This window comes from Suricata suricatta, chromosome 15 (genome assembly GCF_006229205.1).
Source record: "Suricata suricatta isolate VVHF042 chromosome 15, meerkat_22Aug2017_6uvM2_HiC, whole genome shotgun sequence".
Classification (NCBI taxonomy): domain Eukaryota; kingdom Metazoa; phylum Chordata; class Mammalia; order Carnivora; family Herpestidae; genus Suricata; species Suricata suricatta.
The window spans coordinates 69,086,920-69,104,138 of NC_043714.1; the positions used below are offsets into that span (position 1 = coordinate 69,086,920).

The 17,219-nt window shown below is 43.9% G+C and overlaps 1 long non-coding RNA gene across 1 annotated transcript; it reads left to right on the plus strand.

The window, feature by feature from the left end:
* The first annotated feature begins 9,182 nt into the window (after positions 1 to 9,182).
* LOC115279394 lies at positions 9,183 to 12,264 on the plus strand. Its single transcript, XR_003903405.1, has 2 exons — positions 9,183 to 9,601; positions 11,861 to 12,264. It is a non-coding gene; the product is annotated as an uncharacterized LOC115279394 (long non-coding RNA).
* Positions 12,265 to 17,219: the final 4,955 nt, after the last annotated feature.

A 17,219-nucleotide genomic window follows, 5' to 3' on the forward strand; every position in this document is an offset into this window, starting at 1 on the left:
AGTGTGTACAGTGACTTCTCTGCTTTCCCAACGTATATTAAAGCTGCGCATGCACGTTCACTCACTGTAAACAACTAAGTGTGCAATAGCATTATATCTAAGACAGCAATGTACACACCTTAATTAAAAAGTAGCAACCACCATCTGAGCTTTCAGTGAGTCGTAATCACTGATGACAGAGCACCATAACGAATATATTAATAATGAAAACTTTGAAATATTGTGAGAATTACCAAAATGCGACACAGACAGGAAGCCAGCAAATGCTGTCGGGGAAAATGATGCCAATAGATTAGCTTGACGCAAGACTGCCACAAACCTTCAATTTGTTAAAAAAAAAAAAAAAAAAAAAGTATCTGCACAGCAAATAAAGGAAGGTGTGATAAAAACAAAATGTGGCCGTGCACAGGTGAAAGGTTCATGACACAATTCAAATGATTTCACTGCACCTGCCAACACAATCTGACAGGGCCTCCCCTGAACCCACTACAAACTGAATGTTAAGCCCTGCGCTGGGCTGAGGTGCCCGGGTGGCTCAGTTGGTTAACCGTCTGACTCTTGATCATGATCGACTCAGGTCATGATCTCACGTTTCCTGAGTTTGAGCCCCTCCCTGGGCTCTGCTCTGGCAGCATGGAGCCAGCTTGGGAGTCTCGCTCCCTCTCTCTTTCTATCTTGCACTCTCTATCTCTCTCAAAATAAATAAACAGACTAAAAAAAAAAAAAAGAACCAGTCTGGGCTCTGAGAGAAGACGTTAAAAGTATAGACGAGGCTTTGGCCCAGAACCGTGATTGTTATTCTTATTGTACATGTTGCCAACTGATTTCTCAGCCTTTTTTAGGGGGCTGGATCTTCTCAAAAAGGTGAGGGAGGAAAAGTAGAATTATAAGAATGTGCACGTAACAGAGCCGCAACTTTGAAGGAAGAGGTTATCTGAGATTCCTGGATTAAGGTGTTAGCTACTCTTTGAGACTGTCGAGGCCACGTGATGCCCCAGAATGCCTCCGGGAGCGTGTGTGGGAGCGAGGGTGGGTGTGGAGCACCCGGGATGCACACTGCTGTGACCTCAGGGGTTGAGACTGGTTAATTAGTAGCCTCCCTCGAATCCCAGCTCCTAGCCCACGGCCCCCCAATTTCCCCTGCGCTCTTCCCAAACTTCTGGACCTTCCCGAGATTCAGCAGCTAAAGAGTGGTCCTGGGAGCAAGGACAGTCCTGGACGAACTCAGGCCCCAGTCCTCCTGCTTGCGTTCTTGCTGCTCTGACCCTGACTATTTTGTTCTTAGTTTTCATCAAGTTTCAGGAAAACTTTGTCTCCATTGTCTCACCATTAACAGAAAACTGAAAACAAAAATGTTTTGTGTTTACAGGGATAAACAGCATCTTCACCCAGAAAAGACGAAAGCCTCAAAGGACCACAGGGAAGAGATAAACGCCCTCCCCTACATGCCCTGAGCTGCCCTTGTCACTTTAGACAAAGGCTCAGTCCACTGGGCAGGGACCCTGCCTGTGGGCAACTCAAAGGAAGGGCGGAGAAAGCAGATGATTCATTCCCGTGATAGAAAGTCGTGATAGAAAGTCGTGATAGAAAGTTGAATAGACGCTATATACCAGGGGTCAAGTGCATGAGGGGTCAAGTGCATGGACTTTACAGGACACTGCAACCAGGTGGCCCCTTATAAAAAACAAACAGATAAAAACAAGATTCATTTTAAGCATAGTTTTTTAAATGTTTTCTCTTGTTTTAAAATCAGTAAAGGAAGCTGGATCCTAGAACCTGCACTCATCTTTTGTTTGTTTTTGTGTAAATACAGTGAAATGATCATGCTGCTGCTTGCCTAATTTGCACAAAGTCCTGCACCGTACTCACTCGCTGTAGTAAAGTTTCCCCTCCCCATTCCCAGGGGAAAACTACTCCGGGGTGCCTGGCGGGCTCGGTCTGTAGAGCATGCGACTTTTTTTTTCTTTTTCTTTTTCTTTTCTTTTTTTTTTTAGAGAGAGAAAGCTTGAGCATACACACAAGCACATGGGGGTAGAAAGACAGAGGGAGGGGGAGAGAGAGAGACAGAGAGAGAATCTTAGGCAGGCTCGACGCAGAGCCTGACACGGGGCTTGATCCCACAACTCTGGGATCTTGACTTGAGCTGAAATCAAGAGTTGGATGCTCAACTGACTGAGCACAGGGAGGTCACGACGGCCTGAACTGTCTGGGGTAAGCACCTGAAGCCTTATTTGGAGAAGGGAATCCTCCTGCACAAAGACGGGGCTCTTGTGAGGCTGAGGTAAGAGAGGCTGGGCACACAGCAGTGAAGACACTGGATCTGGAGCTCCATCCGACCCTCTCTGAGCCCCTCCAGAGGCCTAGGGGGCAACCCACTCAACGGCTCACATCACAAACCTCCCCCAAATTGAAGATGGGGCCATTGGAAACCAAAACCACCTAATCTGAAGCAAGCTCTTGTATGGGCTGAATAGGGCCACCCAGCAAGATGTGTCTGTGAGGGTTTTTTTTCCAGAGCAAGACCAGCTGATTTGGAGTCCCCCTTAGTCTCACATTCCCATGAGGAAGCGTCTGATTGGCTGGCTCAGCTTTGGTTTGTCTCTTCTCCAAACCAATCAGTCATGGCCCTGGGACAGCAGTTTGGGGAGAATAGGGTTGGGGGCCTTTCAAGCCCTGGGGCTTGATCAAAGGACATCAAGCATTTGGCTCACTCCCTGACACACAGCAGGCATTCAACCTAAGACTTTTGCGTGCTTGTGCTTTGCAAAGAGTGAGGAACTTGTGTCCCCACGTGCTATGACTTTGCTGAACCAACGCCACCTTCCCCAAGGGAGAGAAAAGCATAGAAGTGGCCCTGCCCCCAGGGATCTTCCAGCCTTCATGAGAAAAGCATCAATACATAATTAAGGGTTTGATGTTATGATACAGATCACAGATGTCAAAAGTGATAGTGGAATGCCTTTTAAACAAAGATGGGGGTGGTGGTAAATGAAAGAAAATTCTAGGAGACAAATGGAAGTTTTGTTAGAAAATAATTTGGAAAACATCGATTTTGAGGCTAGACTGGAAAGTGATTTTCTGTTCTGTTTCCTTAGCAGTCTCATACCCATAACAAAAATAGACTTATTTATAAAGCCATCGATCACTTTGTGTATAGAACTAAGAATATAAAATAGGAGGGGGGTACATTGCATTTTGACAAATTTGGAATTAAGAAGGAGAATGTCCTGAACATTCCTCCACAGCTCCCTCTGGACCTTTTCTGTTCTCTCTGACTCCCTGCCTTGCTGAGCAATTTAGTTTTATCCCCACGAATGAAGCAATTTACATGATTTGAGTTTGCCTTTGTTTGTGTATTACTGAGAAATGTCCTATACATCTGCCATCCATTATCCTGAACAATATCATGAGGAGTTTTGAATATAAATTTAAGAAAAATACGTCTCTCTCTCATACACACACACACACACACACACACACACACACACACACACACTCCTCTGTCAGGCTATACTATTAGGAGATAAATTAACATCTCCACTAATTTAGTTCAGGCTCTTTGCCTGTTTATAACATGGAAATAGGAACATCTCCCAATAGGATGAAAGGGCTGGCCTCTGACTCTGCGCCAGCCTGTGGATTTTTGTCAGGATTCTTGCCTCTCACCTGCACTTCATAGTCTGTCTCACACAGGCATTTCAATATTGCCGCATCCTGATTTCCTGCAGCGAGAGGCGATTACTATAATGAACAGCCCTGCAGTGCAGCAAGACCAAGGGTGGGTTGGACATGACATCTTCCAAAGAGGTGGCTGTTGTGTAGCTGAGAGGCTGGAAGGATGTGTGCATGTGCGTGTGTGTGCATGTGTGTGCGTGTGGGTCTGCAAAAACGTGTGTGTTATGCTGAGGCTTATTTAAAGTTCTTTAATCAAAGAGCTAGCTGGTCCAGGGAGAATAGTTCTGACCCTATCTTTCATTTATTCTACCAAAAAAAAAAAAGCCAACATTTTTCATGCTTTTTCCTACATTATACCTATTAACCCATTTAATCCTCAAAACAATTCAAGAAGGTGCATATGATTATTATCACCATTTTAGAGATGAGAAAACTAAGACCCAGAGAGGTTAAGGAAATTGCTCAGATAGAACAGCTGGCACCTTCTGAAGACTGGATTTGAACTCGGGTGATTTGGCTCCAGAGCTCATACCCTTACTTAATCCATTCACTATATTGGCAGAAGACACTTTGGGGTGCCATCAATACACACATGAGAACCCAAGGGAGAGTTCTGAAAAAGCTAATTTAAAATACAATCATGCCATATGTTTGCACTCATAGGTCTAACAGGAGAAACCTAACAGGACCATAGGGAGGGGAAGGGGAAAGAGAGCTGGGGAGAGAGAGGGACACAAATCATGAGAGACTATTGAATACTGAAAATGAACCAAAAATTGAAAGGGGAGGGGGAGGGAAAGGAGAGGGTAAAGGTCATGGTGGGGGGCACTCGTGGGGAGAAGCACTGGGTGTTATATGGAATCCAATAACTATAAAAACATAATAAAATAAAATACAATCATGAATTAAAACACTCAATTCCAGGGTTCCTGGGTGGTTCAGTCCTTAAGGATCTGACTTTGGCTCAGGTCATGATCTCACAGTTCATGAGATCGTGTCCCACATTGGGTGAGCTTGAGCCCCACTTGGGGTGAGCCCGAGCCCTGTATTGGGTGAACACAGCCCCCTTCAGGTAAACACAAGTTCTATTCAGGTGAGCCCCACTTCTGTCTCTCTGTCTCTCTCTCTACCCCTCCTGGGATTCTCTCTCTTTTTCTGCCCCTCACTCACTTGTTCTCTCTTTCAAAAACAAAAAAGATTCTAAAACACTCAATTTCAGGTCCCGGCTCCAGACAAAATGTCTGCACAGATCAGTGTGAACCACCTCTGCCCCTCTGCCTCACCTCCTATCAGTAAGTTTCTGCTCCATTCACACCAATAAACTCCCTGCTGTACTAGTAGAAGAGCTCATATCCCACAGAATTCTGCAGAGGACCGGCCTCATTTAAGGTATCCGGGCCTTTGCGGATGCCGTGATTTATCATGTGCCAGCTCCATTCTAAGTACTTGACATGCGTTATGTGATGGAAACCACACCATCACTCCATGTGGGTGACTCTTACGATCCTATTACAGTTGAGAAACCAAAACTTGGAGTTCAAGGCTGAAATGACGTCTTGAATGTAAAGCCCATTGCTCGGTGCCTGGTACCTAACTAATAACCACCCCCAAATGTTAGCAATTGTTTTTCCTACCATCCTCATCATTTATCATTATTTTATTTTTTTAATATCACTTTAAATGGTCTCTACATAGCTCACTGGGGATGTAGTCCATATTATTTTTTAAATAATTTTTTAAGTTTATTTAAAATTTTTTTTACATTTTTTTTGAGAGATAGAGTGAGACACAGCATGAGTGGGGAGGGTCAGAGAGAGAGAAGGAGACACAGAATCTGAAGCAGGCTCCAGGCTCTGAGTAAGCATTCAGCACAGAGCCCAACTCGGGACTCGAACCCATCAACCATGAGATCATGACCTGAGCGGAAGTCGGACACTCAATCAACTGAGCCACCAAGGCACCCCTAGTTCATATTAAGACTCAGATCCATGTACTTCCAAAACTTATGCCATAAAGTCTATGTCCACAATCAGCAACAAAAACCATGACAGACCTGAGAGTCAGTACATCTGAAGACCGATTAACAGATAGAGTGTGTTCAGTGGGGTCTAGATGAGATTCAGGGAAGTTGAAATAATATTCAGTATATTGTCTTTTGAACTGGAGCCGATAGTTGAAACTTGAGAAGGGCAAAAGCTTAAGTCCCGTAGAGCCCAAGTCATGATCCATTCTGATCAATATTGAAGTGGGATTTCCTTTGTTTCCATCCAATGGAATCTTAAAGCAGAAGACATGTAACCATTATCAGAAACCTGGGAAGAATTTCTGTAAGATAAGAGTATGGAAGAGTTGACTGCTACTCCCCCTTACAGATTTGAAATTCTACAATTTATAAAGGTCGTTGTGCAACCTGGGAAACTCCCCTTCCTTGTCCCAATCCCAACACCCAGTCATAGCCTTTTCTTTTGTTCTTCCTCCTATTCCATCTCTTCCAAGACTCCGGACTTCAGAACTTACTTGCTAAGATAATGCTGCTAATGTTTCTGGGTTTAGTTGGATCAATATGTTACCCAACAAGACAATGAAAGCTCTTAATTGAATCAATTAAACATGTTTACCAAAGAAAGTTTGAAAATATAAGAAAAAAGATAATTCACCCATAATTCCTATTAATGTGTGGCTGTGTACTTTTCCAATTCTTTTTTTTTAACTTTTTCAGTTAAAAGAGGAATTCTTAAAATTCAGAAATGGCTCCAAATATAAGTGTATTCTGTATAGTGACAGACTGGAAATTATACATATTTTCATTGCAGTACACCAACCACTGAACACTTAACTCTGTGGCAAGCATTGTATCAGTTATTAGTAATATACACAACCACAGAAGTCAAGATCCCTCCTGTCAATATGCTCCAGTCTAGCACAGAAGACTATAAAGTAAACAGAAGCTAATCGAGTACGCCTGTAAGAAGGGTTGTGGTAATAATAAACACATACGGGCTCCTAAAAAGAGTAACTGGGGTACCTGGGTGGCTCAGTCAGTTGAGTGTCCAACTTCGGATCTAGTCATGATCTCATGGTCAGTGAGTTTGAGCTCGGTGTTGGGCTCTGTGCTGACAGCTCAGAGCCTGGAGCCTGCTTTGTATTCTGTCTCCCTCTCTGCCCCTCCCACGCCTCATGCTCTATTCTCTCTGTCTCTTGAAAATGAATAAACGTTAAAAAAAAAAAAAGAATAATTGCCACAATCACACAAATAATGGCCCTAACCACAGGAACTAACAGCATTCAAAATTGTTGCGTTTATTTTAGCTGACTTCAACTTTAAAACAACCTTCGGAGTCGGTAAGCATTTTTGTATCTATCTCCACTTTTAGGAAGAAACAGAAAAATGTAATGAAAGACCACGGACTTTGAAGCTAACCAGACTTTCGTCTGACACTAGATCCAGGCTCTGACAGGCAATGTGGTCCTAACTCAGTTACTTAATGTATGTGACCACTTTCCAGGGTTGATCTCTCTTTATAGGTAATATCTATCAAGTGTCCAATGTATGGTTAAGTACTCTCTCCAATGCAGCTTTTATTACTGACCAAAACTCAGAATAAGTCAGCGACTTGCCCAGGGTCACACAAGCAGTGGACAGAGCAGGTACTCGAAAGTCTCTGTCTCCTTTTGGACGGTGCCAATTATGATGCTTAGGTAATCATCTATTGTTGGCAGTGGGCAACGCCAGAAATAGAACAAGTACTGCGTATGCATCTGTACGCATATCTGTATCTGTAGATGCATTTAACATTGTTTTCTTTTTTTTCTTCGTAAATGTTCAGAGAAAAGGTTAATCAAAGTTGTCTGATTTTTTTCCCAGTAAAATCTGCTGCCCCAAACCCCAGTCCATGATGTCAACACTTGGAACTGTGATTAGAAGAGGGAATTAAACCTGTAGAGAAGTCCATCCTAAAACTACAAAATCCACAAAGTCGTTCCTAGGACATGGCTCATTTGCCTTCCCGGCCATGACTCCACCCTCCCAGGGACTGGACAGAAGAGCCCACCGGGGACCTCGTAAGAGACCAGCTAAGCATCCGTTTCAGTTTGGTGGGCAACGAGTTCCTTCTCCAGAAGATGTGCATCTTCCTTAGCACCTGTTTAAAACAAAGCAGGATTGAAAGAGAAAAGAGTGGACAGCAGTGAAGAAAAACCCCTGTGTCGGCCAGGGAACTGTTTCTGACCATGAGTCAGCAGGGCATCACAGTGTTGTGTAACATGAAGGCACAGGGCTGGAATGAGCCCCAACATCTGAGAATAACTGTGGAATCGGGAGTTGCAAGGCCCCTTAGAGCAGTCTTTTAGGAAAAATGCTTACAATGCAATCCACAGTCGGAAATACATTTCATAACTGCAATTCCATATACACATTTACAAATAAAAATAACAAATAAAACTCTTAAATAATTTCTATCCTTACTACATGTGATGCATTCTGATATTGCTTATTTTAACCTACTCTATTATTTTTCACTTCTCAATAAATTAATTTCTCTAGATGCTAATGGATCTCAGCATATAGTTTGTGACGGCGGTGGGGGGTTGGGCTGGGGGAGAGAACTGCTATGGAAAATATCTCATTCAATTTCTTATGTGATATCCATGAGAAGTCTTGATTGATGCCAGCACGAGGTAATCTTAAGAATGTCCAGGGGCGCCTGCGTGACTCAGTCTGTTAAGCATCTGACTTCAGCTCAGGTCATGATCTAACGGTTCCTGAGTTCCAGCCCTGCCTCAGGCTCTGGGCTGACAGCTCAGAGCATGGAGCCTGCTTCAGATTCTGTGTCTCCCTCTCTCTCTGCCCCACCCCCACCTCCGCTCACACTCTGTCTCTCAAAAATAAATAAACATAAAAAAAAAAAAAAGAATGTCAATGTCAGGCACCTGGGTGGCTCAGTTGGTTAAGCATCCAACTTTGGCTCAGGTCATGATCTCAAGGTTCATGAGTTCAAGCCCCCTATTGGGCTCTGCACTGGCTATACAGAGCCTGCTTTGGGTCCTCTCTTTCCCTCGCTCTCTGCCCCTCCCCTTCTTGATCTCTAGACAAACAAACAAACAAACAAACTTAAAAAAGAATGCCCAAGTCATCAAGACTCCTGAGTTAAGGACACAATAATGGAAATACCCACGTACCGTTTTGAGCACTTACTAGGTACCAAGCCCTACGCTTCTTCTCTCAATGCCTATGCTATTTCCTCCTCACCACAACCCTCTGTACGGTTCTATCACCTCCATCTTACAGATGGGGAAACTGAGGCCTCCCCCAGAGGCTGACGACTTGTCACAAACGGCCATCTAATCCATTTAGAGCTCAGGTGTTTGCAGGTGAGGGGGTCCCGGGCACCAAGTCTTCTATGATGTCACCCTGCTCTCTGGGCAGGAAGCATGCAGACCAGCGACTGGCTGGAAATGCCAACCCCGATCCAGCAAAGCATCTCTGCATCCCCACACACCTCTTTCCTGCGCCCTCTGCCTGTTGACTTTTACTGTCAGAGTCAGAAGAGCTACAGCGGCTCCAGGCATAATCCCACGTGACTTGCATTTAAGCAGAAAAGGAAGAGAGGAAAAGGACTTTTGCTTCAATGTTTTTAAGTTGGAAAACGCTTTTCTGAGAGATTTCAGAAATCTTCCATTTACATCTCCTTGGCCAGATCCCGGGCACGAGCTCACCCCGGGACCGCTGACAGCCGTTACCACTGCGTCCTCTTAAGGGGACCGTATTGCTGCTCCTACAAGATCATGATCCTATCAGTAAAGAAAGGGCTGTGGGGAGAGCAGCTCATGGTGTCTGCTACCTTGGCTTTTTAGGACCTGGATCTCGCTCGTGTTTCCAGCCACGTCTCTCCCCCACTTCCTGTCAAGGCTGAATCACCCACTCAAGGTAATGGGTATAAAGGTCTGGGATAAAAGGTCCTCTCCTGTAGGAAGGGGTGCCTCTCCCCACCCACTCTCTGCTGGGCTGAAATTGTCTGAGTTTAAAGGCTAAGTCTTGTGCCTTCAATCCCTCCCAAGGTAACCAGTTTTTAATTAATGTTTATTTTGTGTGTGTGTGTGTGTTTATTTTTAAAAATATTTATTTATTTATTTAATTGAGAGAAAGGGAGAAAGAAAGAGAGAGAGAGAGAGAGAGAGAGAGAGAGAGAGAGAGAGAGAGAGGAGAGTGCATGTGCATGAGTGGGGAGGGGCAGAGAGCAAGGGAGAAACACAGAATCTGAATAAGGCTCCAGGCTCTGAACTGTCAGCACAGAGCCCGACTCGGGGCTTAAAGCCACAAACTGTGAAATCATGAGCTGAGCTGAAGTCATACTCTTAACCGACTGAGTCACCTACGTGCCCCAATAAACGTTGATTGAATGAATGAGTAAAAGTCACCATTATTAACTCAAAAGGGCACTGTATTTTAATATCATGTGTTTTGAGTATGGGCCAGAGGCCTTATCAGTCATACATCACAGGACAAAATTTCAGAATGTATTCATCCTCATTTTATTCAACTGGAAAGCAAGATTCAAAGGGGTCAATTTACATGTACAAGGACACACAGCTTGCAAATGATGGAGACAGGATTCAAAGCCTGTCCTGATTCTAGATCCCAAGGATTTTTCCCCCTCCACCACCCTGCTGCCGGGTCTCTGCTGGCCCTAGTTTGTGGTGTGACCTAGAGTAGGGGCTGACAAACATTTTCTATGAAGGCTCAGACAATAAAGATCTCAGGCTTTGTGAGACAGAGATTCTAATCAACCCTGTTGTAGCTTGAAAGAAAATATGGAGAATACATGAACACAAATGAGCGTGGTTGTATCCCAGTAAAAGTATATTCACAAAAACAAGTAATGGCTAAATTTGACTTACAGGCTGTAGTTTGGAGACCCCTGACCTAGAGCAATTCAGCTCCTCTAAGCTAGCTTTGGATTCTTCAACAGTAAACTGGATGTTTGGATTTTATACAACTAAGATGACTTTCTATTGGGAACCTCAGTGATTAATTATTGTTCTGAAGCCCATATGAGTGATAGGAAGCATAAATGTAAGGGTTCACTCAGTGAAAATATAAACAAAAAATTAATATGTATGCTCCAAAAAAAATTAAAAAGATATACACAAAGAATCCAATGAGAAGTTTGGCCAATATAAACTAACGGCACAAAGGAAGGAAGAGGTAGGCTAGCTGTATGTTTTCCTTTATGCTTACTTTATATTAAAGCAAATGCTTCTTTAGCATTTTCTACTAGATCAAATAACCTCACACCTCTTTGAAAATACGATCTTTCAGGGCGCCTGGGTGGCTCAAGTTGAGTGTCCCACTCTTGGTTTTTGGCTCAAGTCATGATTTCACAGTGTGTGAGTTCAAACCCCATATTGGGCTTTGCAGTGACAGTGTGGAGCCTACCTGGGATTCTCTCTCTCCTGCTCTTTCTGCCCCTCCGCTGATCACACATGTTCTCTCTCTCTCTCTCTCTCTCTCTCTCTCTCTCTCTCTCTCTCTCTCTCCATCTCTCTCAAAATAAATAATTTTTTTAAAAAAAGAAAGAAAAAAGGAGTGCCTGGGTGGCTCAGTCGGTTGGGCCTCCGACTTCAGCTCGGGTCATGATCTCACATTAATGGGTTAGAGCCCCGCATCGGGCTCTGTGCTGACAGCTCAGAGCCTGGAGCCTGCTTCGGATTCTGTGTCTCCCTGCTTCTCTGCCCCTCCTTCTCTTGGGCTCTGTCTCTCTCTGTCCCAAAATAAATAAAACATTTTTTAAAAATTTTAAAAAGAAAGAAAATATAGTCTTTCCATTTTTAGCCTCTACTATCCCTAAGAACATAAATTCCACAATTTTTCTAGTCTTAAACATTGATTCTTGCTTTTAGAAGTTTGTAATTCCCATATCCAGGAATAACTGTGAATAGAGTTGACAGAGGCAAGCCCAAGGGACCCCAGGAGAGAAAAAACTGTTTTCTCCTTTATTTCTTTTCCTGCTTCTTTTCGTGTTAGGACCTGCACCCCAGCCCACTCTATACATGCCCTTTAATGCAAATACCATATGCCCCCCTTGTAAGAGACCTCTAGAGAGGTAGTGATTTCTCTAGAATAGATAACAACTAAGAAAGAGCCAGGTGAGAACAACCTGAGGAAGCCATCATATGCATATTCCAGACCACAGGAGCTAAACATCTCTACCAAGACCCTCTGGCTCCAAGGAAAAACACCTAGGCCCTTGTCTTTGTTCTACCCATTTCATGGATGCCCCAGATGCCAGTCCATACACCAGACCACCATCGTCGATAAAAGCCCCAGACTGGGAACAAAGACAAGACTCATGCTCTGTTCCTTTCCAAGTCTCCCGGATGGTCAATCTGCATCTGCTCTCTCCATCTCTTCAGTAAAGTCTGCTTTCACCTCCTTTGGCCTGCATTTGATTTCCAGCCTGCATGAAGCCAAGGACCCTCTTGACTGGTCTTACGGGACCCCCTCTGGTACCTTAGACCCCACCAGCCAGCATTAGAGTTATTCATAATAAATCTTCAGAAATCCACAAATAAATATTTACTTATATCCTAGAACTGCTGTGAGTGTTAATGAAGATAATGTGGCGGGCACAAAGCTTAACGGAAAGGAGACGTTTCATACATTATGATTATTGGTGCAGTTATTAATAATCTTGGTTATTTTCATTAAATCCTGATGTCAGAGGTGATGCCTTCTTCATTAGAGCAGTAGTCCTTAACTGGAGGCAATTTTGCCTCCCAAGGGCTATTGGGCAATATCTACAGGCATCTTTGGTTATTACAAGTAGAGGTGTTTCTGGCATCCAGCGAGCAGACATCAGAGACGCTGCGAACATCTTCCACTGCTCAGACTAGTTGCCCACAACAAAGAATCACCATGGTCATCAAGAGCAATAAAGAGAGCCTGGCACAGTTCCAAACACAACGCAGAGTAGGTCTGTGTGTGAAGGAACAAATGAATAAGTGGATGGGTAAAGACCGTGACCATCATGGTCATATTTTGCTTCTGCCTTATACTTTGCTAAGAAAAAGTGGGTCTATTGATTCCATAATATGCAATTGATACATACACTAGATTAAATGCCTCATGTCGGCTGTGACCTTGTATGTATTGTTCAAAGTTAAACCTCCAACGCAAGCCATAGTAATGACACACCATCTCTATATTGACGCTGGATGGATAAGCGGTAGTTAGAGAGTCTTTGACAGTGGTCTCCTTTGCCCATGTACTGAATTCATTCATTCCATCATTACTGAGTGAACTCTGCTTTGTCTCACCTCTGTCCTTGGGACTGTGAGGATAGGGATTTCCTTCTCATGCTCCGTCCCGTCCACATTCTACCCCAGCCCAAAGAGTTGGGTTGTGCCTGAACAAAAAATTACGTGTCGCTCTCAGTCTTTCCACCCACAGGAAAAAAATATCTGCACAGCAAACCCCAGCAGCACAGAACAGCCCTGCTACTCCATGCTGACAGGTCGTATGCATTTTTATGGGGTAGGAATAATATGTGAAGATAATTATGCAGAGAGAGCTGAGGCAGAAAATGCAAGAATGGTGGCTGAACATGTAAGCACATAATAACTGGGGAATTTCACTGAGCTCCAGGTGGCCAAAAAGACTTCAGGCCTCCAGGGGATGAAAGGAGTGTTGTTTGTTGATGGAAAAGGCAGTTATTACAGGAACCTTTTTGTTTTCTGTTTGAATTTTTGTTTTTGTTTTAAGCCATTGCCTTAAAGGAAGAAAGGGAAACATTTACAGAAACATCAATTTAAAAAATCTCCCATCTGGGAGATTCTGTCTTCCAAGGAAATATTAACCTTGGCTTTACTAACCCTTGGATGCCTACAGATGTACTGGAATCCACTGTAAGGGGGGAAAACTTTTTCCCTTCTGGGTTCTTCGATTGGTCTACTAGTTAAATTGACATCAGACAGATTAGCGAGCATATTATGCTCAGCAAAATCAGTCAGAGAAAGACAAATATCATATGATTTCACTCATATAAGGACTTTAAGACAGACAAGAACATAAGGGAAGGGAAGCAAAAATAATACAAAAACAGGGAGGGGGACAAAACCTAAGAGACTCTTAAATATGGAGAACAAACAGAGGGTTACTGGAGGTGTTGTGAGAGGGGGTATGGGCTAGATGGGTAAGGGGTGTTAAGGACTCTACTCCTGAAATCATTGTTGTGCTATATGCTAACTTTGATGTAAATTTAAAAAATAAACATAATTTTTAAAAAAATTTTAAGTTAACAGGAGGAAAACAAATTTAGTTTTGTATATACGGGAGCTCATGGAAATACGAGATTCAGAGAAGTGACCGAAACAGGCTGCTTTTGTGCCTTTGAGACAAAGAACAACGATTAGTGAAGACTGGACAAAACAGAGGGGTTTGGGGCTTAGGGGAGCAGATGAATGAAGAATAGCGATGGTCCTTGTTCCGTCAAACTCCCTGTCTCAGGCAAGGACAGTGTTCTCTCCCCGTTTGGTGTGTGGAGGATACCTTCACAAGGGGGATTTATTTCCAGCTTTTAGGGGACAGAGGAGTCAGAGTGTCCTTGTACCTCCTGTATCTTAGGTAACTTGAATCTAAAATAATCAGTATCCCAAGGGGAAGTGTTCAGGGATGGCCTCTTCTCCCCGCCATACGCCCTTGATAGTGCATGTAGGGTTGTTTCTCAGATCTCTGCTTTTCACTGGACATCTGTCATTAGACTCATGACCAAAAGAGGGACGCCTGGGTGGCTCAGTCGGTTAAGCATCTGGCTTCGGCTCAGGTTATGATCTCACATTCGTGGGTTCAAGCCCCACGTCAGGCTCTGTGCTGACTGCTAGCTCAGAGCCTGGACCCTGCTTCGGATTCTGTGCCTCCCTCTCTCTCTGACCCTCCCCTGCTCACCCTGTTTCTGTCTGTCTCTCAAAAATAAATTTAAAAAAAATTTAGATTCACGACCAAAAGAAAAGGTAGTAACCACTCTGCCACTGCTCTAGAACTTCTAATTACAGTGATTCATGTTCTGGAGAACTTAATATGAGCGAAGTATTGCAGTTAAGAATTGTACACATGGTTTCTCTTTTCATTGGAAACACAACTCTGTAACGCAGGCTCTGTTCCTGTCCCAAAGTTCCAGGGGCTACTTGGACCAGACCGGGTGTGGAAGCCAGGCTCCAACCACAGTGCTCCAACCAGAAGCCTGCTGATTCCCCACTCCACCCCCCCGCACACAGCCCATTGGTGCCACTGCGGCCATGGCTGAACCTCAGCCGGGAACTGTCTACGTGGCTTGGGGCCAGTGACCCAGCTCCTCTGATTCTTGCATCAGGCTCTCATGGAGACTTCATATCAAGAGTTTAGCAGAGTGTGTGCTACATAGAAAACAGGTCCAGGTGCCTGGGCAGCTCAGTCAGCTAAGGGTCTGACTCTTGGTTTCAACTCGGGTCAGGATCTCACTGTGTAGACAGTGGCGAGAGCCTGCTTGGGATTCTCTCTCTGCCCCCTCCCCCCGCTTTCAAACACAAATAAATAAACTTAAAAAAATACTAAAATAGGCAATCTCTGGTAACTACAATTACACATTGCCACTATCACATTCCCTACTACAGAATGAAATAAGGAAGCACCTTGGCAGATAATCCTCATTCAAGGATGAGACCTCGAAGTTCCTACAGTGAATAAGGGGTGGCTTCTACTGTGTCTCATCTCCTCCAGCATCAGAGAGCCGTCCTGCCCCAACCTGGCAGGGGCCATCCGGAAGTGACCATCCTCAAGGACACTAAGTCAAGGTGATGATCAATCCAAACTTCACTGCAAATATTTGTGAGCCTTAAAAATGACATTCAGCAGCTGCTGCACTCCTGGTTGGGTTTTTGTTTTTTTGTTTCTTTGTTTTTCTCCCTGGAGGTTGATCCAATTAAAATAATAAAAGGGAAGAAAAGTTGATGTTCTGTCTCTTCGTCAGAAAACTCCTGACGGAATCACTACTTAAAACATTCTCTCTGTGGAATAGCATGAAAGAATCAAGCAGGCAGGGCTTTGAAGTTTGACAAATCTGAGCCCCAAAATGAGCAAGTTGTGTAACCTTGTATCTCAGCTTTGTTGAGCCTCACAACAAGCAAGTGTAAAATGAGTTGACATGTGAGGTGCCTGGGTGGCTCGGTTGATTAAGCGTCTGACTTTGGCTCAGGTCATGATCTCAGGGTTCGTTAAGTTTGAGCCCCACATTGGCCTCTGTGCGACAGCTCAGAGCCTGCTTCAGATTTAGTGTCTCCCTCCCTCTGCCCCTCCCCTGCTCGCGCTCTGTCTCTCTTCTTCCAAAATAAATTAACATTTAAAAATGTATTAAGAAAATGAGGTGAAATGCTGTATGTTCACTACACTGGAATTAAAATGTTTTTAAGTGTATTTATTCAGAAAAAGAAAAATGAGGCAAAATGGCCACAACAGTGTTGGCAGGAGAGTCAGATGAGATCACAGGATACTTAGAAAACCGTTGAAAGACAGCCTCTGATGTTCAACAGGCTTGAATTCGAACCCCACCTCTACCATTTATGAGCTATGTGACTGAGCAAAATACTACACTTCTGCAAACCTCTTTTTCCTCCTAAGATAGAATAATATGAGTATCCACATCACAGAGGGGAGGTGGAAATTAAGTGACCTACTGTGCATGTAGCAAATTCGGTAAATTGCCTGGCAAAAATTTAGGTGTTCAATAAATGCTAACTACTAGGTATGATAAACTATCATCCTTCACAATTTCTTACAGAGCACATACTGCTGCTGACTACTTTTTTAAATTTCTTAACGTGGGGCGCCTGGGTGGCTCAGTTGGTTAAGCGTCTGGCTTTGGCTCAGGTCATGATCTCACAGTTCATGGGTTCGAGCCCCGTGTCGGGCTCTGTGCTGACAGCTAGCTCAGAGCCTGGGGCCCATTTCAGATTCAGATTCTGTGTCTCCCTCTCTCCCTGACCCTCCACGGCTTGTGCGCGCGCGCTCTCTCTCGCTCGCTCGCTCGCTCTCTCTCTCTCTCTCTCTGTCTCTCAAAAATAAAATAAAAAGACATTTAAAAATTAAAAAAATAAATTTCTTAACGTTTATTTATTTTGGGGAGAGACAGAGCACAAGCATGGGAGGGGCAAAGAGAGAGAGAGAGGAAGACACAGAAACCAAAGCAGACTCAGGCTCTGAGCTGTCAGCACAGATTCTGACACAGGGTTCGGGCCCACAAGCTATGAGATCATGACTTGAGCTGAAGTTGGGAGCTTAACTGACTGAACCACCCCGGTGCCCCTGCTGCTGGCTATTTCTGAAGTGAGCTGTACATTCAGTCACCCAGCATACACTGAATAACTACCATATGCCCGATTTCATGCAAGACTTTACACACCTCCTTTACAAGATTGGAAAAGAAAAATAAATGAAAAATGAAATAAAAAAGAAAAGAAAGCAACACAGAATGCATAGGGATGTAAAAAACATCCTAACTATTTGAAGATCTATC